Source organism: Marmota marmota, unplaced genomic scaffold (assembly GCF_001458135.2).
Source record: "Marmota marmota marmota unplaced genomic scaffold, marMar, whole genome shotgun sequence".
Taxonomy (NCBI): domain Eukaryota; kingdom Metazoa; phylum Chordata; class Mammalia; order Rodentia; family Sciuridae; genus Marmota; species Marmota marmota.
The window spans coordinates 42,783,260-42,808,324 of NW_026000229.1; the positions used below are offsets into that span (position 1 = coordinate 42,783,260).

The 25,065-nt window shown below is 37.1% G+C and overlaps 2 long non-coding RNA genes and 1 pseudogene across 2 annotated transcripts; 2 read left to right on the plus strand and 1 right to left on the minus strand.

The window, feature by feature from the left end:
- Positions 1–1,106: 1,106 nt before the first annotated feature.
- Positions 1,107–2,049, plus strand: LOC107137662 (annotated as a pseudogene).
- Positions 2,050–5,099: 3,050 nt separating this feature from the next.
- LOC125613326 lies at positions 5,100–24,813 on the minus strand. Its single transcript, XR_007343863.1, has 2 exons — positions 24,776–24,813; positions 5,100–5,237 (listed from the first exon to the last, which is right to left on the minus strand). It is a non-coding gene; the product is annotated as an uncharacterized LOC125613326 (long non-coding RNA).
- On the plus strand, positions 5,959–24,825 carry LOC125613327. The gene is made up of 3 exons (XR_007343864.1): positions 5,959–6,071; positions 18,585–18,594; positions 24,792–24,825. It is a non-coding gene; the product is annotated as an uncharacterized LOC125613327 (long non-coding RNA).
- The last annotated feature ends 240 nt before the right edge of the window (positions 24,826–25,065 follow it).

Consider the following 25,065-nt stretch of genomic DNA (forward strand, 5'->3'; position numbering starts at 1 on the left):
GGTTTATATAGAGACAGTAAGCCACACATATGAATATGTACATATATAAAAAGACATATAACACACTGACCAAAGAATCAAAAAGGTCAAAAATCATTGCATAATGAAATAAATTGGGAAAGATCAAGAGTTTAAATGAATGGTTGGAATTCACTCCCCCACACTCCCGTATATATTTCCTCCAACCAAGATGTGGAATCATTTGTCCTCCACACACCCCTTGAATCAGGTTTCCTGTTGCTTGCATTGGCTGCTGGAGTACAGTGGACATGATGGAACGTTGTTCTTAGCCGAGGCCTCAAGAGGTGTTCTGAGACAGGTAGGTGCTCCTTTGAGAACAGCTATGGGCCAGCAGCTAGAGAAGGAGAGATTATGTGAAAGAGAGCCAGTTGTCCCAGCTGGGACAGTCCTAGACCAACCAGCTCCTAGCCAACCCACCAGCGGATGCCAGCAAACTCAGCTTAGAACAGCTGAGAATGGGACAGACCAAAGAACTCACCTGGGTGACTTGTAGGCTTACAAGAAATGGTAGTTTTAAACAAGTAAGTTTGGGGGCAATTTCTTATGCAGCAATAGAATATTGATAAAAATTAGTGTCAGGCAATATTTTATAGTAAAATATCATAAACATCATGGCTATCTCTAAATATTAGAGATACTTGTTCTGAAAGTAAGACAGATATGATTAACCTTATTTTCAAGATGAGAAAATTAAAACACCAAAATATTTTACAACACACATCTAGCTATTGGTAAGGGTGTACTTAGAGTAGAATCCAGTTCTCATTACTCTTAATCCAAATCAATTTCCAATTATCTTCATGATTTTAACTGGTTTTACCATGAATTTGACTTAAAGAATTAAAAATATCAGCATTCTATGCCCAGTGAGAGAGCTGCAATGGCAAGTCCTACCCCACCATTAAGATATATCAGAGGTCCTGAGAAGAAATAAAGAAGAAATCATTGAAGGGAAGGAATCACTAAACCAACTTAAAAGTTCAATGGAAAGTATCACCCACAGAAAAGACCATTTGGAAGATAGAACCTCAGGCAATGAAAACAAAATATTTAATCTTGAAAATAGAGTTGACCCCACAGAGAAGATGATAAATTGCGAGACATTCCCTCACCCAGACACCATGCCTGAACAGCAACTGCTAAAGCCAACCGAGTGGAGCACTGTGACTACTTCTGGGCTGATAAGAAGGATCCCCAAGGCAATGGCACAGTGGCTGGGTTCGAACTGCTGCTCCAAAAGCAACTGAAGGGCAAACAAATGCAGAAAGAAATGTCTGAATTCGACCGAGAGAGGATAAAGATTGAAGAAGAATATGCAAAGAACCTGGCTAAGCTCTCTCAGAACTCCTTGGCTGCACAGGAGGAAGGTTCCTTGGGAGAAGCCTGGGCCCAGGTGAAGAAGAGTCTGGCAGATAAAGCAGAGGTTCATCTCAAGTTCTCCGCCAAGCTTCACAGCGAGGTAGAGAAGCCCTTAATGAACTTTCGTGAGAACTTCAAGAAAGACATGAAAAAGTGTGACCACCATATCGCTGACCTCCGCAAGCAGCTGCCAGCCGCTACGCGTCGGTGGAGAAGTCCCGGAAAGCCCTCACAGAGCGGCAGAGAGACCTGGAGATGAAGACCCAGCAGCTGGAGATCAAGCTGAGCAACAAGACAGAGGAGGACATCAAGAAGGCATGGAGAAAGTCCACACAGGCTGGTGACGACCTCATGCGTCGTGTGGACCTCTACAACCAGGCCCAGTCCAAGTGGTTTGAAGAGATGGTGACCACCACTTTGGAGCTGGAGCGGCTGGAGGTGGAGAGGGTGGAGATGATCCGGCAACATCTGTGTCAGCACACACAGCTGCGGCATGAGACAGACATGTTCAACCAAAGCACAGTGGAGCCTGTGGACCAACTGCTTCGAAAAGTGGACCCGGCCAAAGACAGAGAGCTGTGGGTCAGAGAGCACAAGACGGGCAACATTCGCCCCGTGGACATGGAGATCTAGACACGCCTGTGCGGCCCCGGGGGTCCTGCCCAGGAGAGGGGCTGGGGGTCCCGTGGAGAGGGGTGGTGGCTCCCGCTGGGTGATGCTGTCCTCCTACCCACTCTCCTGTCCACTGAGGAGAGAGGAGAGAGCTGGCAATTCCAAAAGGGTGATCTGGATGGCTCAGCTGGGGAATCCCAAATATTCCCAGGCCAAGAAGACAGACCTGCAACCCCGCCCTTGTCTCCAAGACTGAAGCCCCCCCAAACCCCGTGCCGTGCTTGTTGCTCTGAGAACAAACTGAGGCTGGAAAAAAAAAAATTAAAGAAAACCAGGGCATCACTGCCTCCAATAAATCCCCTAAAAAAAAAAGAGAGAAGATCCAAAAACACCTTACATAATTTAATATTAATTGTTGCTTTGTTGTTGCTGTGTTTGTTGTTGAATGTCTTGGGTTTCTACAGTATTTGCCTTCATTAAGGAAAGAGCAGAGAGAAACTTCTCTCTCACTTTGGTGTCAGACTTCTTTATAAACCAATTAAATTAAAGATTCAGAATGTACAAATCTTTACACTGAGATAACCACTGAACAATCAATGGTAATTTAAAAAATCAATTGTTCTTCTGTCGTAATTAAATTTGTCCACTTAGACATAATTGATATTGTTCACAACTAATTATCCAAGTAAGGGCTCTGAGGGACTTTTAGAGACTAAAGGAATTGAGCCAAAGATTCTTCCTAATTTGAAATTGGACTGAATGCCATGTTTTCTCAAAAACTGATTAAGTCCTCCCTAGAAACTCAGTATTGAACAAATTCAAATACAGTCAGGAAATCAGTATTTCATTAGGGACTGTTTAGCACAGTACCTAGTATTGTCTGTGTGACCATAAGTGAATCATTGAATTTCTATGTTCCAGTTCCCTCCTCCTAAAACAGAGACAATAGCTGTATCTACCTCATGGAGTTGTTATAAGCACTAAAATAATGTTACTAAAGCATTTAGAACATTGTCTAGTCCATAATACACCCTGTATTATTATTATTACTACTACTACTAATATTACTATTATTGGTGGCTGTTGGTGTCACTTGGTACTATTCTCAGAAAGAATAAAATACTCACCAATCACAAGTTCCATTGCTTTATTCTCAATTACATCTAATTCCTATTGGCACTTTTATATTCAAAGGTTACCATGCCCTTTCTCACATTATAAGATTCTTTTGTTCTTCTTAGGGGGAAAAAAAAGATGGCTAAAATAGGAAAATAGGAAGCTCATATTTGCTGTGTGGCTTATCTGGTCATAAGTGATTAAACCATAAACAATTCATTTCTCAGCACCAAAGGGGAGGAATAATAATAAAATAAAACACAGGATCATCTTTTCACTGATGCTTAGCTTTTGTATATTCACTTAAAAAGGTGGCAGAGCAATTTACAGCAGCCCTCAGGCAGCCTAAATGACATGTTAGGAAGTTATATGGATATGCTATTACCTATTTATTCTGATATTCAATGCAAAAATGTCAGAGAGATCCCTATTTAAGTACACTAAATTACTGACTCCTGGGGCTGGAAAGTACACCGAGAAGCTATTAGCTATTGAACCCAGACCCCAGATAAGAATCTATGGCCCATATAGACACAAACCTTTCCAAATTCTGGAGAAAAGCTATTAAACCATCTTCTGCATTAAGCTCTTCACTCTTCCAAAAAATTCTTTCTAAGGTATTCTGGCTTCAGTGTAAGTACATATGCATTTTCTCTATCTTTTGATGAGATGAAAATAGTGGCTGAGATTTCTGACTCATGAGGCATTTCCTTGAATTATCCCCTTCATCCCAGACCTGTGTTTTCCAGTGACAACAGGACATTTTTGTCTTAATATCATCCACTTATTCCATAACTGTCTCCCCTATAAGGTTAAATGAATAATATCCTATTCTCTCTAATTCTAAAAAACAAAAATCCTCACAAGAGTTGCAGTACAGGTATGCTATCTCCAACCTTCTAAAATACCCAGTAGTCAAATAAGGATTAAGGAAAAGGAATAACCCAAAGGATAGACATGGTGAGTTAAGCCATCCAGCCAAGAATCAAAGTTGAGGTAGAAGATCACCCACAGTTCGTAACACTATAGCTCATGGCATATTGTAGTACCTAAGTGTCCTGCAGGGATGCAGACCCAGGAAATAGATTCAGGGTCCTGGCAGGTAGAAGATGTAAGATGCAGTTAGGATAGTAGACATGCTTTATTCAGTGGTGATAATGGCCTCCAGCTTCAGATTTAGCCCCCAGCCAGTTCCATTTCAGTCTCTTATTAGCCCGCTATTCCCTGAGTCTTTTCCATAGAACTTTTTTATATGCAGGCCAAGCAAAAAAGGCATACCGCCAATAGGTTACAAAAGGGGCTGCATGCTCACTAGTTAATGTTTATGATCTTGAATATATGCAATTAATCAGTGTTTCTGACCTTGACTACATAATGGAGTTGATTCCCAGCCCCTGGCTACACACTAAAAACAAAACATTGCCCGCTGGAAGCCTCAGTGAAGGAGCCTAACTATAGCCATTTGGGGCCTACCTCAACCCTAAATAAATGAGAAATTAAAAACAAGTAGATGATGAACTGGGGATTTAGCAGGTAGATGTATGAATGAGATAAACAACAAATTCTTGAGTTTCTAAACCTATATCTTAAGGGATTTTGGATAAGACAATTAGAAACAACCTGATGTGTCATGCAAGAAACTACATTTGGATTCCTGTTGGTATTAGGAATCTCAGACAGAGTGCAGTACTACCTTTACTTCTTCCGAATGTCACAAAAATTTGTATTTATTAATACACATTCTGCTAAAAAATGAAAAAGGAGCCAGTGTCAGACCAGAAAGTTGAAGGAAAAGGGTAAAACACACAGAGAAGGCGTAAGTCAATAAAGGAGTGGTTAACAATTTTAATTAGAGGATGGGTTTTGCGGATGTTTGTCATTAATGTTTTTATAGTTGAATAACAACGATGATTTTTCATGTCATTAGTTATGGTTAAATTCCATGCAAAAATAATGACATACGTTGTATACTTATTAAGTATACTTTTTGTTTTAGGTTTTGTGGGGTTTTCCTCAAAGCCGTCTCCTATTTATGGAGGGTTAGGATTGATTATTAGTGGGGGAATTGGGTGTGGGGTTGTACTATATTTTGGAGGGTCTTTTTTAGGTTTAATAGTATTTTTAATTTACTTAGGAGGTATATTAGTGGTGTTTGATTATACTACAGTTATAGCAACGGAAGAATATCCTGAGATGTGAGGATCAAATATAGTGATTTGAGGGGTTTTACTATTAGGATTTTTAGCGGAGTTCTTAATTGTTATATTTATAGTACTGTATGATGAGGTAGAGGTTGTAATCGAGTTTAAGGACTCAGAGAACTGAATGATGTTTGAAGGGGATGAGTTAGGGTTAATTCATGAGGATTCAATGGGGGTGGCAGCTATATATAGTTATGGAAGTTGATTAATGGTTGTAGCTGGTTGATAGTTGTTTGTTAGTATTTTCATTGTGATTGAAATTACACGTGGAAATAGAGTACGGTTATGATCACTAGAAGTATTGAGGTTAGGAATGATAGAAAATATAGTTTGATGAGGCCTTTTTGGTTTGAGGTTTTAATAGAGGCTGTAGAATGGAGGTTAGCAGTAAGTTTGGGGATAGCTTTTTCTAATCAAACTAGGTCTAGTAGGGTTGATGAGAGTTTTTGACTTATGATGAGGTTGAGGTAGGGGTTTGAGCGGTGGATAACAGTAGGGAAATAACCTAGTAGGTTTGAAAATTTTGATGCGTTTGAGTACATTTTAGTTTTAAGGTAGAGAGTTATTGAGTTTAGTTCTATGGTGATTATAAATCCTAAAATGGTTACTAGTAGTGCTGTAAATTTTAGATATATGGGTATAGTTAGTACTGGAATGTTTATAGGTGGGATGTTATATGAAAGAATGAATCCTGCAAAGATACTGCCGATTAGAAGGTGTTTAATTGAATTAAGTAGTTGAGGGTTGTTTTCATTGATGGAAGTTAATGTAGAGAATCGAGGCTGTCCTATTAGAGCATAGAAGATAATTCATGCACTATAGACAGCAGTTATGGAAGTGGCAAGAAGTGTAGGGGAATCTGTAGCCCAAATCATCATAAGGTAAGAAAAGTCCTTAACTAGGAATCCCTGGCAAAGGCCAAGTTTGGGCTTCAAGATTGAACCATAAAATACTAGTCAAAACTCTTAATTTTAAAACTTCGTTCTGAACAACAGGGCAGGTTGACCTTCCTTGTTCTCTTTCTCAATTTTTATGGAGAAAACAACATATAAAGCTACCATCTGTTTTTGCCTCAAAACACTAGCCCTTGAAGATAGATTTCTAATTTTCTTTTTTTTATTATTTTTTAGTTATAGTTGGACACAATACCTTTATTTTATTTATTTTTATGTGTGGTGAGGATCGAACCCAGGGTCTCACACGTGCTAGGTGAGTGCTGTACCACTGAGCCACATCCCCAGCCCCAGATTTCTAATTTTCAAAAAGTAGAAAGTTAACTGTTACAGTTTTGGGGACAGAGGTATCCCCAAAAGCTCACATATGAGACAATGCAAAAAGGTTCAGAGGAGAAATGATTGGGTTGTGAGTGTCTTAACCCAATCAGTGATTTGATTCCCTGAAAGGAATTAACTGAGTGGTAACTGAAGTGGTGGGGTGTGGCTGGAGGAGGTAGGAATTAGGGGCATGAATTTGGGGTATATATTTGTATCTGGCAAGTGAAGGCCTCTCTCTCTCTCTCTCTGCTTTCTGATCGTATGTGAGCTGCTTCCCGTCGCTACACTCTTCTGCCATGGTGTTCTGCCTCACCTCAAGCCCTGAGGGATAGAGCTGGCCTCTGAAACCATAAGCCTCCAAATAAATTTTTTCTCCTCTACAATTGTTCTGGTCAGATCTTTAAGTCACAGCAACAAAAAAGCTGACATAAAACATTAGCTCAAGTAACAAAAAGTATTCTTTGAGATTCTAATTTGGTGGTGATATCACAAGCATACACATGGGATAAAATTGCATGGAGCCAGGCACATACATATAGGTGTGTGCATATCTGGTGAGATCTGAATAAGCTCTAGGGATGGTACTGATGTCAGCTTCTTAATTTTGATACTGCACAATAATGTGTAAGGTGTCAACACTGGTGGAGTCTCAAAACAGTGTGCATTTCTTTGCATCCTTCTGTGAATCTATAATGATCTTGAAATAAAACAAGAAAAAAATCTAATTATTATGATCAGAGAAAATCGACACATCATGAAATCTGTTAAACGAGCAGGCTGCTATGGAAAAAAAGTAATTAGAGAACAATAGCATAGAGTGTCGGGAAATCAGAAATATCATTTTTGAAATTTAATAATTTAATGAGTAGTAAAAATAGCTAACACCCCAAATAAAAATGAACTAGAAAACCATGAAATGACAATTTGAATAATAAACTAGACAGTACGAAAGATTAAGTTGGTAATCAAGCACATAAATCCAAAAAATATTCTCAGTTACATAAAGGAGAAAGCCCAAGAAATAAAAAATATGAGACAAAATTGAAAGACAATCAAATTGGGGGAAGAATCTAGGAATTTCAACATCTTTCAGCCCGGAGACAATAGAGGGGAAATAGTAGAAGACAAAAGAGGAGGAGAGGAAGGAGAAGGGAAGAAGGGTAAAAATATCTGAGCTCAAGAAAAAGGGGATTCTTTAGAATAAAAAGACCTACTGAAATAATTAGATGAACATAAGGAAAAAAAGAATTGAATCCACTTCTCACACAGAGATAAGAATCCAAATTGATCAGAGATTTAAATGTAAAAAATGAAACCATATAAGTCCTAGATCAGAGTATGGTTAAGTTCCTCTGTAACCAAGGGAATAAGAAAAACAAATTATTTAGTGTAATTCAAAATCCAAAAGCAAGGGGCTGGGATTATGGCTCAGTGGTAAAGTGCTCACGTAGCATGCATGAGCCACTAGTTCAATTCTCAGCACCAAAAAATATAAAATAAAGATATTGTGTCCACCTAAAACTAAAAATAAATATTTAAAAAAATCCAAAAGCAAGAAAAGATTGATGAGCTGATTACATGCAAATTTAAGATAATGAGTTTATTTTTCTTGTTTTGCTTTTCAGTTTGGTCATGGAAAATAATCTGCCACTTATATCACAAAGGGTTAAATGTTACACATTATTTTTCTCAAGGTTACAATCCCTAATATATAAGGGACTTTTAAAAATATTCTTGACAAGATACAGATCAACTATTATGTTAAAAAAAATAAAAAGGACTAGCAATGAGCAGACATTTCACAGGAAATAAAATGCAAATTGCTTTCAACCATTTACAGGATGTTCAGCTTCACTCACTATAAAACAAATGCCAATTAAAACCACAATGAAATACCATTTCTTACTTCAGCTTTTGGCAAAAATCCAAATGTTTGACATGTTTTTGAGTAATTATGGAAAAACACATATATTGTTGATTGGAACACAAAATGGTACAGTCCCTATGGAAAGGAATTTGGCAATATCTAGCAAAAATACATATTCATTTATATTTTGACTGAGCAATATCACTTCTCTGAATCCAGCACAAATATACATTCTCAAAAATATTAAAAATCAAGTTATGTGGCTATTCATTATACCATTATTTGTAATAGCAAAGACTAGAAACAATCCCAATGTCCACCAGTTGACTGATTAAGTAATGGAAATTTCCACACAATGGAGTACTATGCACCTGAAAAAGCAATGGGAACTTTCTCTATGCATTGTTATAGAAAGATCTCTAGGCTACAATATTAAATTAAAAAAAAAAACCTAAAGTAAGTAAATATGCTTCTATTTATTAAAGAAGAAAGGAAAGTGCAGGTGGATATTTCTGTATTTGCTTAACTAAAAACAACAATAAAAAAATACAAGTATGAAACAAATAAATAAATGCTTATTTTTAGAGAAAAGGATAAACGAACTGGAATAGAAGCTAGATTTCTCTGTATGTACCTTGTTTCATAGCTTTGCCTTTGGAACATGGAGACATTTTAATCAGTAATACAATACATTCATATCAAAAATGTAAAAGGAAAATTTCACACACAAAAACAGAAGAGGAGACATGATCTGATATATATAAAGCTGGTGGCCTGACCATACAGAGAAAAAAAGTATTTCAAATGACTTTAAGACACCATAATTTCACTGTACCTTACCAGGGAAATATGACCTATGATGGGAGCAAAATCCTGCCAAAGTTCTAAACCTTTCTCAGTGATCTTACTGTTAGTATTATTATTTAAGAACTATTCCACACAGAAAAGGACAAAGAGCAAGCAAGAAATCATACTACCCTCCAAAGAGCCAAGACTTCCAGAGAATGATACTGACATAAAAACAAAGAAATTTAGTAAACGCTTGTAATCCTAAATTTGAGCTTTAACTTCCAGGGAAGAATTCATTATATATTGCCCTTTTTAGGAATGTATATATTTCCTAATTCTCTCCGCTGGAAAGGCTGAGTAGCAGCAAGCATCCCTCACAATCAGGTTTTGGCCTCTAAATGTGATTCCTTCCTTAATGGAGCCAGGATTCCTTGAAGAAATGGTGATTTATAAGTCTGAGACAAGAATTGTACTAGTTGTACTTGTACATTCTGCTATTAAGAAAATAAAGATATCAAAGACTACTGGGGTCAGGTCAAAGGGTCAAGAGACAACTGAGGATGTTTCCTTTAGCTAAAGAAGGAAATCAATAAGAATCTTGACTGCAGTGGATTGCAAATACATCAAATGGGCTAAAACCTAAAAGTATTCGGTACTTAAAAAACAAATATCATTGGTATGGAGCATGCTAAGAAACCATGTTAAGCTAACAAAAGATAGATTAATAGCAGAAAGTCATATGGATTTTATTTGATATTAATGTTTTATTATTTAGGTATACACACTGGTCACATGCAAAAGAACATAAGATCCCAAAGAAACTGTTGGAACTGAATGCTTATATACCATATTAATAAAGTAAGGCAAATTTGGGGAGAAGAGACAAAACAAAGGGAAAAATTTATTTCCTAGGGGCAATAAATTGTGGGAAAGTAAATTTATGGGAAAATTAATGGAAGATAGGGTTATTTAAGTAAGATTTGTTCACGTAGGTTTAAGTTGATGCTGTCTCCAGTATCCTCTTTCTTTTTTTATTCTAATTTGTTATCTATAAGAGCAGAAAACATTACAATTCATATTACACACATAGAGCACAATTTTTCATATCTCTGGTTGTATACAAAGTATATTCACACCATTCATGTCTTTATACATGTACTTAGGGTAATGATGTCCATCTCATTCCACCATCTTTTCTGGATTGAGGGAGGGGAGGGGATACCTTCACAAAGGAAAACATATCACCTGCTTTCAGACAGAAAGAGGGAAAGAAGGAAGATTTCCTTATGCCTACTGCTTCTCAATTGCCTTTAGCCCCAAATCACCCCATGCTAGTGTGGCATAGTTTTTTAATTTATTTTTTTATTCTAATTTGTTATACATGACAGCAGAATGTATTTCAATTCATAGTACATATATAGAGCACAGTTTTTTATGTCTCTGGTTGTACACAAAGTAGAGTCACACTGTTTGTGTCTTCATACATGTCCCTAGGGTAATGATGTCCATCTCATTCCACCATCTTTCCTACCCCCATGCCCCCTCTCTTCTCCTTCCTCCCCTTTGCCCTATCTAAAGCTCATCCATTCCTCCCATGTTCCCCCCACCCCCATTATGGATCAGCATCCACATATCAGAGAAAACATTTGGCCTTTGGTTTTTTGGGATTGGCTTACTTCACTTAGCATAATATTCTCCAACTCCATTCATTTACCTGCAAATGCCATGATTTTATTCTCTTTTAATGCTGAGTAATATTCCATTGTGTATGTATACCACATTTTCTTTATCCATTCATCTATTGAGGGACACCTAGGTTGGTTCCATAGTCTAACTATTGTGAATTGAGCTGCTATAAACATTGATGTGGCCGAGTCACTATAGTATGTTGGTTTTAAGTCCTTTGGGTATAAACTGAGGAATTGCATACCTGGGCCAAATGGTGGTTCCATTCCAAGTTTTCCAAGGAACCTCCATACTGCTTTCCATATTGGTTGTACCAATTTGCAGTCCCACCAGCAATGTATGAGCATGCCTTTTTCCCCACATCCTCACCAACACTTATTGTTGCTTGTGTTCTAAATAGCTGCCATTCTGACTGGAGTGATATAAAATGTTAGAGTAGTTTTGATTTGCATTTCTCTAATTGCTAGTGATGAACATTTTTTCATATATTTGTTGATTGATTGCATATCTTCTTCTGAGAAGAGCCTGTTCAATTCCTTAGTCCATTTATTGATTGGGTTATTTATCTTTTTGGTATTTATATTGTTTGAGTTCTTCATTTATCCTAGAGATTAGTGCTGTATCTCGAAAGTGCTCTTCCTTTTGCATCTATAGCAAGCAATCTCCATCTCATAGTCTATTCCTCAGGGAACTGACTTAAGATACTATGATACTTGTATGTAGTCAAGTAGTAGATGAGAAAAAGTTCTCTCAGGAATACACAGAAAAAAAGGAGAATAAAATAAGAATAGCATCATTTTCAAATTTCTAATTATATTTGGAATCTGTAGACAATGACCATCAATGTTTGCTAATATCACATGTGCATGTGGTAAAAATTTGCTCCCATTCTGTAGGCTCTCTCTTCACCTCACTGATTGTTTCTTTTATTAAGAAGCTTTTCAGTTTGCAGTGTGGCATATTTTGAAGTGGTGTATTAAGATTCCCTTCAGAATCAATTTAAGTTTCTTAACAAATATAAGAGAGAAAAAGAATGGAGCGTCTAATCTGCCCTTTTGTATTTGATACAGTGCACCACTCAGATCAACCCCCTCAGAACTGAGATGTTCATCCAGCAAATGGGGGTGTTCCCTACTAACCCTTCTCAACTAAGCACTCCACCCCACGAATGTCCCTGAGTGAAGAGAACTGTCTTTTTATTTATTTATTTATTTTTTATTATCTATTTATTTATTTATTTTTAGTGAGATACCGGGGAGTGAACTCAGGGACACTCGACCACTGAGCCATATCCCTAGTTCTATTTTGTATTTTATTGGAGACAGGGCTCTCACAGAATTGCTTAGCGCCTCGCTAAGTTGCTGAGCCTGGCTTTGAACTCACGATCCTCCTGCCTCCACCTCCTGGGCTGCTGGGAATACAGGTGTGCGCCACAGCACCCAGCCCCTTTTTATTCCAGTTGTTGATGGACCTTTATTTTATTCATCTATTTATATGCAGTGCTAAGAATCAAACCCAGTGCCTCACATGTGCTAGGCAAGTGCTCTACAACTAAGACACAACCCCAACCCTAAGGGAGCTGTGTTAACACAAATTATATCCTCAGCCCAAGGCAGCCCACTATGGTTAGTCAGATTAGTCAGTGTACAAGGGGGAAAGGGGATATACAGGTGGGGATACAAGGTCTGACCTCAACCTTGAAGGGCTATCCAAGCTTCAAAGCTCCCTACAGAATATGCTGAGTTCTCCTTTGCAATTCCATCACAGTTCAACTTCTCCCTCACCTTGTCCCCACCCTCCTCACTGTCTCGAAAGTGCTCTTCCTTTTGCATCTCTAGCAAGTAATCTCCCATCTCATAGTCATAGTCTATATAAGATACTATGATACTCGTGTGTAGTCAAGTAGTAGATGAGAAAAGGTTCTCTCAGGAATACACAGAAAAAAAGAAGAACGAAATAAGAATAGCATCATTTTCAAATTTCTAATTATATTTGGAATCTGTAGACAATGACCATCAATGTTTGCTAATATCACAAAAAGAAAGACAACCGACTATTGTGGGCCTCCTGATGGATGCATATATCACTCACTACCTATGAGATATTCTTGCAAAACATTTTAATCTGGTTCAGAAAAAAAATTACCTAATTCAACTAAGAAATACAAGAAATACAGACATGGAGGTGATATAAGCAGAAAAATCCAGTATGTAGGAGACTTGACTGGACAACCAAATTTCTTTAACAAATATTTTGCAAGGAAATAGAGAAAGAGTGATCAGGGAGGGAAGAAGGGTGAGCGACAGAGAGACTGAGACCAAGCAACAAATTACAACAAAGGAATCTTATTTTGTTTTTGATTTTTAAAAAGGCACTATGAAAAATTATGAAAGAGTCAAAGAATTTTCAACTCTCATTAGATATTTGATAATATTAAAGAAATGTCATTAATTTTATAAGTGTACTTATGGTATTGCGCATACTTTTTAAAGACCTTTAACTTTTTAGGAAAACATATGGAGATATTCACAAATAAAATGATTTCATGTCTGGGATTTGCTCTAAAATAATCAAGGTGGCAGTGAGAAAGAGGACTAAGTATAAGAAAGATAATCAAGTTGGCCCAGAGGCAATCAATGTCTAAGCTGGATGATAATACATGAAGTTTTGTGATAATATTCCTTCTACTGTTACATACATTTGAAATTTTCAATAAAGAACAAAATAAAATACAAACAATTCTATTGAGAGCTGAGCAAAATGAATGAAATGCAATATCCAAGTTTTTCCACTGTGTAAAGTGATTTCTTCTGTCTTCAAATAACACATGATATTGACTATAAAAAGACTATAGTGATAAAAGTCCTTAATGACTTAAGATTAAAGCACAGAAGATCCTAAAAAATGCACAAAATAATTGAAAGGTAAATGAAATTCTAATCTCCTTTTAGAATTTCTAATCTCCTGTTTTAAAGGGAAATAGAATTGTAAAGAAACTAAGCAAAAATATTCAATTCATTTAAGGAGTGGTGCTATAAAATTAATTTTTCTAAAGAACATTTAATTTTTTCCCTGTGAAATAATAAATAGAAGTTAGGGAAAAGGAGAGACCTTCAAAAATAAGGATTGCCAGAAAAAATATAGGACATCTAGTTAAATTTGAATTTCAGATAAATGATGAATAATGTTTTGGTGTATGTCCCAAATATTTTTATGTCAAATCTGGCAAACCTAGTTCTAAATCTTTAGCTTGTTTTTATAGTCGATCGTTTCCTCTTTCTTATCGACATTTGACTACTTGTCCTAAAATGTCATCCATGAGGTACTTCATTAAGGCACCTATTATTTAAAACCCCTCATGTTAAGAAGCTAAAGGCAATTTCTAGCACTGTCACCTTAGAGATGGCAGTTCTCGTACAGTTATTTAATTTTGAGATCTCAAAATGCCAGCAGAAAAATTATTCCCTAGAGAATAAGAATCTGGAAAGTGTTTTTGACAGATCTACCACATTCTTACACCAGCCAACACAGCCACTTTATTCTTTCTCCTCCTCCCCTTCCCTTTGCAATAACACACAAACTGTATTAATCAGCCAGATAATGGCAGTGGTGAGTGGGGGCTGATGAGGGGCTCCACTGTACTGACTGTGCATGAGGTGGGAAAAATGAGAACCAGAATGAGGCCCTCCAGTCCCAACCACAGCCCCTTAAGGATGACCACATCTCTTCTGTGTTGCCACTAAAGTGGCCGTATATTTGTACTGTTTTTAAGTACTTTCTTACACTTGCTACACAGAAAAAAAAAAAAAAAAGAGGTTGAAGAGGTTGAACAACTCATGAAAGTTCACACACTGGGTGGATCTTATGCTCCTGATTTTCATCCTGGTATTACTGACACTGTCATTCAATGAGTTTGAACTTTGGTAAAGTAAAGGACTGTACACTGGAGTCCCTAAGAACTGATCACACTTCTAATCCCAGGTTTTGATTCTTCTAAGCCAAGGCTCACTAGGTACATAGCCTCAGACTCTCAGCTCATTCAATCCTTCAATGCATATTTAGTGAACATTGGACTAGCTATGAGGAAACGGTGGTGGACAAGATAAAAAAGGCCTTGTCTTCAAAGACCTCAAAGTGTAAGCAGAAATGGGTGATAGATATGTAATAACAATGAAACGTAATGAGTGCTATGATAGACAGTTGTCAAAACATACACTAACAATCTCTAACCTCTGAAGCCAAGAGCTGAAAAACTAACAAGGAAAGTGAAGAGAAAGAGTGAATAGAGAGCAGAAGAATGTTCTAGATAGTGGAAATAGATGTACAAAGGCCCAAAATAGAGAGGATGTGGGGGTGGTGTCAGAGACAGGGTAGGATCAAAACAGGGGGATAATTGAGGTAGGTCAGTGATTTTACGACTCTTCAAAGAAATATATTCAGTACACGTGTTAAATATTTTTTAAGGGAGAAGTTGATTGAGTCTGGTCATGGAGTACATTGTGTTCCTCCAATAATGAACAATTATTCCCGGCACTTCCATGTATTACTAAGACAAAAAGCTGCCCATGAAAACATAACAAATTTTTCCTTTAACATAAGTACTTGGGATAGTTAGCATATGTTTGTCAGACTTGAGAGTTTTTAAACATATATTATTTCCAGTTCCCTCACAACATCCTTATAAATTGTGAGCATATTGTTTCTATTAAAAACATTGTCTCTGACAGTAAAATTAGTATATGAACATTAAACACAATTCAGAAAATACTGAAGATACTATATATAGAAAAAAATTAAAACCATCTCCAATTACCATCTGGAGATAATAAAACTGGCTTTTTGATGTATTTCTTTCAAATATTTTATATGCATGTAAAAATGTTTAATAAAATTGGTATAATTCAATTGCTATAGTTTACAAATCATGCCTTTTCACTTAATATGATATTGCTAACAATTTTCAAAAATCTAATTTTTTTTTATACCAAGGATTAAACTCAGGGGCACTCGACCACTGAGCCACATCCCCAGCCCGATTTTGTATTTTATTTAGAGACAGGGTCTCACTGAGTTGCTAAGCGCCTTGCCAAGTTGCTGAGGCTGGCTTTGAACTTGCGATCCTCTAGCCTCAGACTCCCAAGCCGCTGGGATTATAGGTGTGCGCCACCACGCCCAGTTCAAAACTATAATTTTTATTGTTGACAGTATTCTAGCACACAAATCATAAATATTCCATAATTTATTTTCTTGTTATTGGACTTGTAGGGTTTCTTCCCTTTTTTTGGCCATACATGTTAAGAACTAACATTCTTATTTACATGTTACCTTTGAGAAACCTGACTTGGAGAGGTTAAATGGTTCACTGCAGGGCTGCAGCTAGGCTAAAAATTCCATACTCCAGTTTAATTCCCTTTTTCATATTAATTTGTTGTAACACCATCAATCAATGCTTAGAACTTATTTGTCACTTCAATACGTTATTTCCTGGCTTTCATTAACCACAATATGAAAGGATATGAGTGGGGTTGATATTTCATCCCCACGTGGGGGTAAATGGGAATGAGGGGGTGACTCAGAGTTAATTCCCATCTTCACTTTTCCCTCTTCTGATCACACCAGTTTCCCAACTGAAATACCTAATACTGATGACCTCACTTCCTGGTTTGATCCATAAAATGAAGCTTTGCCAATGCTCAGCATTCTGACCAGTACATTGTCCTCTGCCTTTTACACTTTAGTGCTTCCCCTCTTTCTTTCTTTTTTTTTTTTACCGAATTTCCCACTTCCTATCTTTCTTTGTCTCTGTTTCTGACACACACACACACACACACACACACACACAAACACACACAATTTTACTGGCCTTGGATTTTTTTTTTGCAGAAAATGTATTTGCAGTTCTGCCACATAGGCAAAAAGATAGAGTAAAAGAGACACCCTGTGGCCATCTTTCTTCCATGTTGCTTAATGTTAGTTTAAAAGAAATTCATCACTAGATTATGAAAAGAACCCAGGCTTGGGAGCCCAAGTTCCAAGTCTGAGGCTGAGCTCTATTACTAACTTGCAGTCTGACCTTGGGAAAGTCATTTGTCTCTGTATTAACATTCCGTCTTTATTAGATGATCTTGAAGATTCTTTTTGGTCTGACATGACATACTTTTAAACAGGTTTGTTCTTTTATAGTCTATTTTAGAACATCTATCTCTGAACTTTTCCTTAAAAAAAAAACTTGTATAAACTGATTTGTTTCTAGGTGTCAAATATTTTTGCTTCCATTCCTTGAACAGATCTAACCCAAGAGATGATATCCACAGAAAGACCCCATTCCAGAATTTTCATTGTTGATCAGGTCAACCAGGATTCCTTCCTGGGTCCTATGTCCTGTAAGACCCGGCTCTGGGCCCCTTCTTGTCTTCCTCCTCCCTGCAGAGTAATGGTTCTGTGTGATGAAAGGGATTTACTCACTTGGAACCTCTTTCCCTAATCTAAACCAAACTTCTCTTCCCCAAAATCCCAAAATTCCTTTCCCTTGATGCCATACCTGCTTCTAGGGTCTGGTTGAACTTCTGACCATTTCTATTATGATACTGCCCAAAGAATACTCAAGGAATAGCAGTTTTCAGAATAAGTATTGGAGTTGTGGAGCTTAGATATGTGGGGTAGTCTACACACTTCTACCCAAGTCTCTTTGAGGTAAGTATGGGTTTAAGTGTGGGTGGTCCATTGGAGGAAGGTAGGAGACACACATTTGCACATTCTTCTGAAGCTCGCAAATATAGAATTGGGCTTGCTTATGGGATAAACTATCTTGCAAAAAGAGACATAGAGCACTCAAGAAAAGTGCCCCTTCAGGTGTTATATGAGTTGCTTGTGGCCGCACAGGAGGACTATCCGGAGCAATCAGATAATGGAAAGAAAAGGGGGAACCCATACTTTTCTTATTTGGGTCTAATTAGAATCAAGTTCTGAACACAAAATTAATTTATAAATTCTTGTCTAGACTTCATGCTGCCAAAGTAGAGTTTTGATCTTGTGGGCACTGAGTGTGATATTATATTAATAATAATAATGATGACAATAGATTATTCCACCTAACCTAATTCTCACATTATTTATCTCAGTTTCTGTTGGTCCATTTTCCTTCAGCTCTCCCAGAAAAGGTCATTAGATAAAGCAAAGCAATCTCTTTAGAGTGACCCAACCAAACTTCAATTAACTGGTGTTGTAATAAATGATCTATTAAAAAGCTTGTAAGTCACAGACATCATTTTCAGGATTAGAAGTGGTGACTTTGTAGATTTAGTTCTGTAAAGTACATTATTATGATATTTCAAAAAGATCAAGTTGAAATAGTGTGTGTCTTTTAAAATGGTTTTAGTTGTAGATCTATCCAAGTCAAAAACTTAGCTTGGGAAAATTCTACCCAGTCTACAAATTAGCTGGATGACACTGAACCACTTATTTACCCTCTTGGGGACTTAGTTTCTTTAACTGTAAAATGAGGGGGGTGGATTAGATCTAAGCTTTTAAGATTGCCTATGATTTTATAAGCAGTTATGCCTAGAGCTATTTAGCAGAGAAAACTGCAGAATGTGGAAAACCTTTAGGACTTAGCAAAGAAATGAAAAGGCCATTCATCAGGAAATGGGGTCAAGTTAGAGAGCACAGAGTGTAGTTGCCTGAGCAACTCAAGTTTGAAAAGAAATTGTTAAACACAGGCCTTTGCAGCCAAGGAGAAAGAAAAGAAATAAGAGCTCAATATTTTCCTATTGTTGTTTTGGAAGAAGAATCCAAGGATAGTTTTGTTTAACTTTCTAGAATAAGGTGAGACATAAAATAAACAAATACACATAAAACATGTATTTATTGGCTATAGTGGATATAGTGGTTGTCCTTAGTGCTCCCGTGTTAAGTCTGAAAGTTTGGAAGTCAACTTTCCATTTGATACTTCAGTTGTGACACACTATATGCTAATTTTCTCTCCCTCTTTTAGCATCAGCAATCTCCATTACAGATCATTTAAACTGCTATAAGAAAATACCACAACTGGGTGGTTTATGGGCAGTAGACATTTATTTCTCACAGTTCTGGAGACTGAGAAGTCCAAAATCAAGGTGCCAACAGATTTGGTGTCTGGTGAAAGGGCACTGTCTTGTTCATAGAAGATGCCCTCTGAGCATGTCTTTACATGGTGGAAAGAATTCTCTCCTGGGTCTCCTGTACAAGAGCACCAATCCCATACATGAGGGCTCTGTTCTCACTGTTTAACTCCCTCCCCACCTCTTAACCATCAATATGGGGATTTGGATTTCAACATATAAAATTTGGGGAATGCAAACATTCAGGCAATAACATACCCCAAACTCCCTCAAGTATTATTATTTCATGCTGAAGCTGGGGTTGAAAGTTGTGTCAAGTTCCCAATCCTGTTAGTGCTCAAATGAGCAATGATACATTCAACTTTGCTGTGAAACTAAATCATGATATAGCCAACCAAACTACTTGGTGAGAATACTCACCTCAAAGCTACAGTCAAACTACTTCAGAGCATGTGCATGCCCTAGAAGGAGTGGCTCTTTAGTTCTTTATCCTTTTGCTAAAGAAAATGTCAGGAACTATATGGTTTGCTTTGAGTCCACATGCTTTGTAATTGATCAAAATGCAAGGAATTGCAGGGTTAGGGTAGGAAGAAAATAGTAACTAAGTACTTGCAAAATATCAGATGTGGTTAATCAGATATTAAATAGATATAAGTGTGGCTATACTTCTAATAGTTCTAACATCAAAATTTGAAAATGAGATTCTAGAGTTTGAAACTGGAATGTTTACAAAGTCTCACATGTTGAAGCTTGGTGCCCAGCTGAAGGCACTGCTGGGAGGTGGCAGAAACATTAAAAGGTGGGGCCTAGTTGGACAAAGTAGGTCACAGGCAGGGCATGCCTTTGAAGGGTTTATTTGTCCTGGCCCTTCTCTCTTTTCTCTTTACTTCCTGATCATCATAAGTTAAGCAACATTGCTCCACCCTACCTTCCCCACCATGCTATTCTGCATCACCACAGGCCCAGAAACAATGAAGCCAGATGACTATAGACTGAAACCTCTGAAAGTATGAATCAAAATAAATCTTTCCTCCTTTAGGTTGTTTTTCTCAGGTATTTCATTACAGCAATGGAAAACTGACTAATACACAGAATATAAATATACGCTGTCAACAAATGGTCAATAAATGCTTAGGAAGTCACTGAATTTCCTTGAATCCAGCAATTTTCATTATATTTGTACTTCTGAAATCTGCCTCAATTTCTTCAATGGTATGCTTTTGTAAATCCTCATGTTAGAATATTTGATTGAACACAAAAAATATTTTAATTTTTTATTTTTCATAACAAACTACAGAATAGGTGGTCTAATCATCATTATCATTTCTCCTGTTTTAGCAGTGAAGCAACTGAGACACAATGAGGTTAAGGTATTTGCTCAAGGCCCACAGCTAATGAGCAACAGAATCCAGAGTGTCTGCTATGGAGTCTATACTCCTCTGTTCCTCCCAAAGTAGGTCATTATTTAAGGAGCAGGTGGGGGTTAGAAAATGTCCTGGATACCAGGGCCTTTAGCATGTTGCTTGTCTACTGTGGAAATTACACTTTTAACTTTTGGCAATATCCACTTCTTTAATCCAGAGATTCTTTCTCAGATCTATGACTCTTAGATGTTCTTAGGATAAAGGATGTAATGAAATGAACACCAAAATATTTTAAGAGTAATCTCCAAAATAACCTTGCCTAAGAAGTTGCAATCAGTGAACTAAAGGTAAAAATAGAAAGATATTAGAGATTCTGAGTAAATCTGAACCCCTTTATCACTTTTATCATTTGCAGAAAAATCAATAAAATGATTTTTGCCATTCTGTTTATAATTAATATGAAGAACTTCTCTTTGGTTCAAAAGAAAAAAGGTATCGATTTTTAAAAATAAACATTTTGGTCAAGGATCTTAGAGAGTAAACTCCTTTAAGTACTACAAAGAAGTAAATACAGAATGTTTGTTTGAAGGATTGTTTGACATAACAAAAACTTTTTTAAAAAACTAGACAGGATGAATATAGATATAAATATATAGGAAGTCACTGAATTTCCTCAAATCCAGCATACTTCTGAAATCTGACTCAATTTCTTCTATGGTATGCTATATAGAAATATAGATGTTCATTTTATATACACATAAAAATGATAAATATATTTGTTTTATAAACAAAATACTTCCCTGGTATTATGTCATTTTTATGGGAAAATCATACAACAGCATGTATTCCTGTACCTCTAACTTATATAGATATGTTTGGACACAAATAGAAAAAGTTTAGAAAAATACATACAAACCTCTTAAGAGTCTAAAAGAATACATACAAACCACTTCAACACCTCTGGAGAATGTGCTGAAGGTGGGTGGGGGTGAAAAGAAAATAAATTTTTACTTTATAGACTCCTACTTGCTTGTGGTAGGTAAGAATAACCAAATGCACATGATTTAAAGCACAAGCAAGCATATGGAAACTATTAAACAACTGGATAATGATTAAGAAACAATCAAATACAAAAAGACTGTGTATAAATTTGACAAAATGACTCATGAGATACATAATCACTTTAGGCACAAATTCACCCATAATTATGTACAAAATTTTGTACTAGTTTTACCAAGCTTCTATTTTGCTAATGCCTGTGGACGTGTAGGTCTAGTTTCATAAAAACTTAGAGGGGAAAATATCTTTTCAAGACTGCTAAAGTCAATAGTTAGTAGACAGATCTTTTATTCTTTTATATTCTTTTTAGAAACTCATACACACATTTATGTGGCCCACACCATATTTTACAGTGTTAAAACTTTTAAATACATAAATTCAACATATTTAAGCAAAGAACAATTCAGAAATTGGGTGGCACTCAGAATCTGACATTCAGAGAGCTACACTGAGAGAGCCTAGTAGTATGAGCAATGAGCTTTTATAGGCCAAACATGGAATTAAAGCAGCATCACCTCATTGACTATAACTAGGTGGCTGCCTTATTCGGGCATGGTCTGATGGGTTGGCTGCTTGTGATTGGCTGTATGTAGTTTAGCTGTTTATTACAACATATACTCCCAAGTAAGTTTTGCCATTGGACTTTTTTTTTTTTTTAAACTAAGTGAGGGTGTGGTTTGTTACATAGAAACTTGGAGCATTGAGACAGCCTCTGGCCAATGGCCTCCTGCTTGTTTAATTTACAAACACTGATTAAATGGCAGTGTGGTATGACATAAACAACAGGCACAGAGTTAGAAGCCCAGTCAAGGTTCAATCACTGACTCACTAGGTAACTGCTGCCAATTAACATCTATGTGTCCCTGTTTGATCCTTTTTAAAATATATGACTCATTAAAGAAGAGAATGGCATCTCTCTTTGTGGGGATGCATCACTGATGTTGGTGAAAGCCTCGTTAAGCAGCTTACTAAGCAGTGCTGAAGATGACAGCTATCAGTGTTCTCCCCTTCCCCCTAGCATGTGTTCGCCCTGCTTCTTCCATGTTCTATGCAAGTGTCACATGGTACAGTCATGGAAGATGGAGGGTCTAGTCTTATATACATCTGAGCCTCCCCTCCTATGCTCCTTCTCCATTCTAAGGTGTGAGAGAAACTCAGACTGTCAGGTATTCTGCTACCCAAGACAGTCCAACCCCACCTGTGCAACATAGCTAACATGATCTTCCTAAACAATATGCCTAACCATGTTACCCCAGTTTAAAATCCTTTATTTTTTAAATTGGTTCTTTTTAGTTATACATGACAGTATTTTGATGTAATTATTAAGCATGGAATATATCTTATTTTAATTAGGACCTCATTTTGTGGATGCACATGATGGTGGGATTCACTGTGGTGTTTCCATATATGTACATAGAAAATTAGATCAGATTCATTCTACTTTCTTCTTTTCCTATTCCTCCTCTCTTCTCTTCATTTCCCTTTGTCTAATCTATTAAACTTCTATTCTCCCCACCCTACCCCCATTATGAATTAGTTTCTACACATCAGTGAAAACATTTGACCTTTAGTTTTTGGGGGGACTAACTTATTTCATTTAGCATGATAGTCTCCACATCCATTCATTTACTGGAAAATGTCATAAAATTATTCTTCTTAATAGCTCAGTAATACTGCATTGTGTATATATACCACATTTTCTTTATTCATTCTTCTGTTGAAGGGCACCTAGTTTGTTTCTGTAGCTTAGCTATTGTGAATTGTAGTGCTATACTCATTGATATGGCTGGGTCACTCTAGTATGCAGATTTTAAATCCTTTGGATATATACTGAGTAGTGATATCTGAGTCAAATGGTGGTTCATTGTTACCCACCATTTATAATCAAATGTATCATCTTTATCTGGCATAAGAGCTTCTGCCTCCTCCTCCTCCTCCTCCTCCTCCTCCTCCTCCTCCTCCTCCTCCTCCTCCTCTTCTTCTCTACTACTACTACTTCTTCTTTTCTGGTACTGGGGATTGAACTCAGGGGCACTCGACCACTAAACCACATCCCCAGTTTTATTTTATTTGTAGACAGGGTCTCACTGAGTTGCTTAGTGCCTCGCTTTTGCTGAGGCTAGCTTTGAATACGCAGTCCTCCTGCTTCAGCCTCCCTCCCGAGCAGCTGGGATTACAGGTGTGCTATGAGGACTTCTTTATGCAACAGCCTCAGTTCACCTTTCTGACTCTTCTCTTGCCTTCCATATTTTTCTTCAGCCAATTCTTTCCCAATTTCCCCCATATAAAACTTTCTACACAAATGGATGTCTCCAGTTTACAATATGCAAACCTGTACTCTCTTAGCAAAAACTCCCAGAACCCAGAAGTGTTTCAGAATTCATAAGTTATTTATGTTTTCTGCAAGTAACTCTGTATATTATACAACCTTTAACAGGTTCTAATCATCAGTGTATCATCAAATGCATAAATATTTCTGCAAGAAACCTAGAATATTCACATTGGATCAGATAAGGCTGTAAATGGCTTCAGGTAAGTTCCAGTCAGTTTTCCACTGAGCCAGGTATCTTTTGTTGCACCCTTCTCCACCTGCTCTGTGCCCCAGAAAACTGACCTATCTGGGCTCCACATTCCATTGCTCCCAGGATTCTGCTGGTACAGCCAGTAGGGAGTCCAGTGAGCCCTCCAAGAAAGTTGGGTTACTTCCTTTGCCTGAAGGACTTTGACACTCACCATTGATCTTAGACACATTTCTACAACTTGTTCCTTCAGAGTTCCAAGAACCACTCCCTCTTCTGATTTTATAGGGTTCAAAAGAGCTTTGTTGTTTCTAGTGCCAGGGTACTGTCCCATAGTCACACTTCTATCCCTTGTGTCAGCACTAGCCCCTGTGGTATCTCTGTACTCCATCCATACCTTTGAAAATTGTCTCTTTATTAAATCTTCTTCAAGTGACCCCAATTGGAGAATGCTACCTGTTTCCTGATGAATTGCAGACAAATGCAGCACACCAATAACTTCAAACTCAGTTGGGTCTGGATTTTTTTCTAATACGTTAAGAAAAGTTTGTTTCAGATGTTGGAAAGACACATAAGAGATTGAGAATCCATACATCATACTGTTTCTTTCTTCTGTTTAACATATGCTATTCTCTCTACCTGGACTATGCATCATTTTCTTGTTCACCTGGCTAACTTTGATTTTGACTCTACACCTTAACTGTATCATGAACTTCATGAGTGAACGACCACTGACCAATCCCCTGTAGACAACCTACCACCCTACAGTCTTGAGTATGTTAGGTCCACAGAACAGCCTTGAAAAAAACTTTTGGGAGAATGGAGTTTGAACTCCATCCACAGAAGTTATGGTCTCATAAGTCCTACTACTTTACATGTTAAATATATATTGAATGTCTTAATATGTCTACATGATCCAAGAATACAATGAGTCAGTGTACTCATAAATGACTAAAAATCCAGTGGATTTTAAACTTCTTTTAATTACCCCTTCACACTGAAGACTCAAATAAACTACAAGCAAAAACTTTTGAAAAATATTCACCCTTATTATATGCAATGTTCTTAGCCATTTTGTAGGCTTTCCTAGTTATATCAC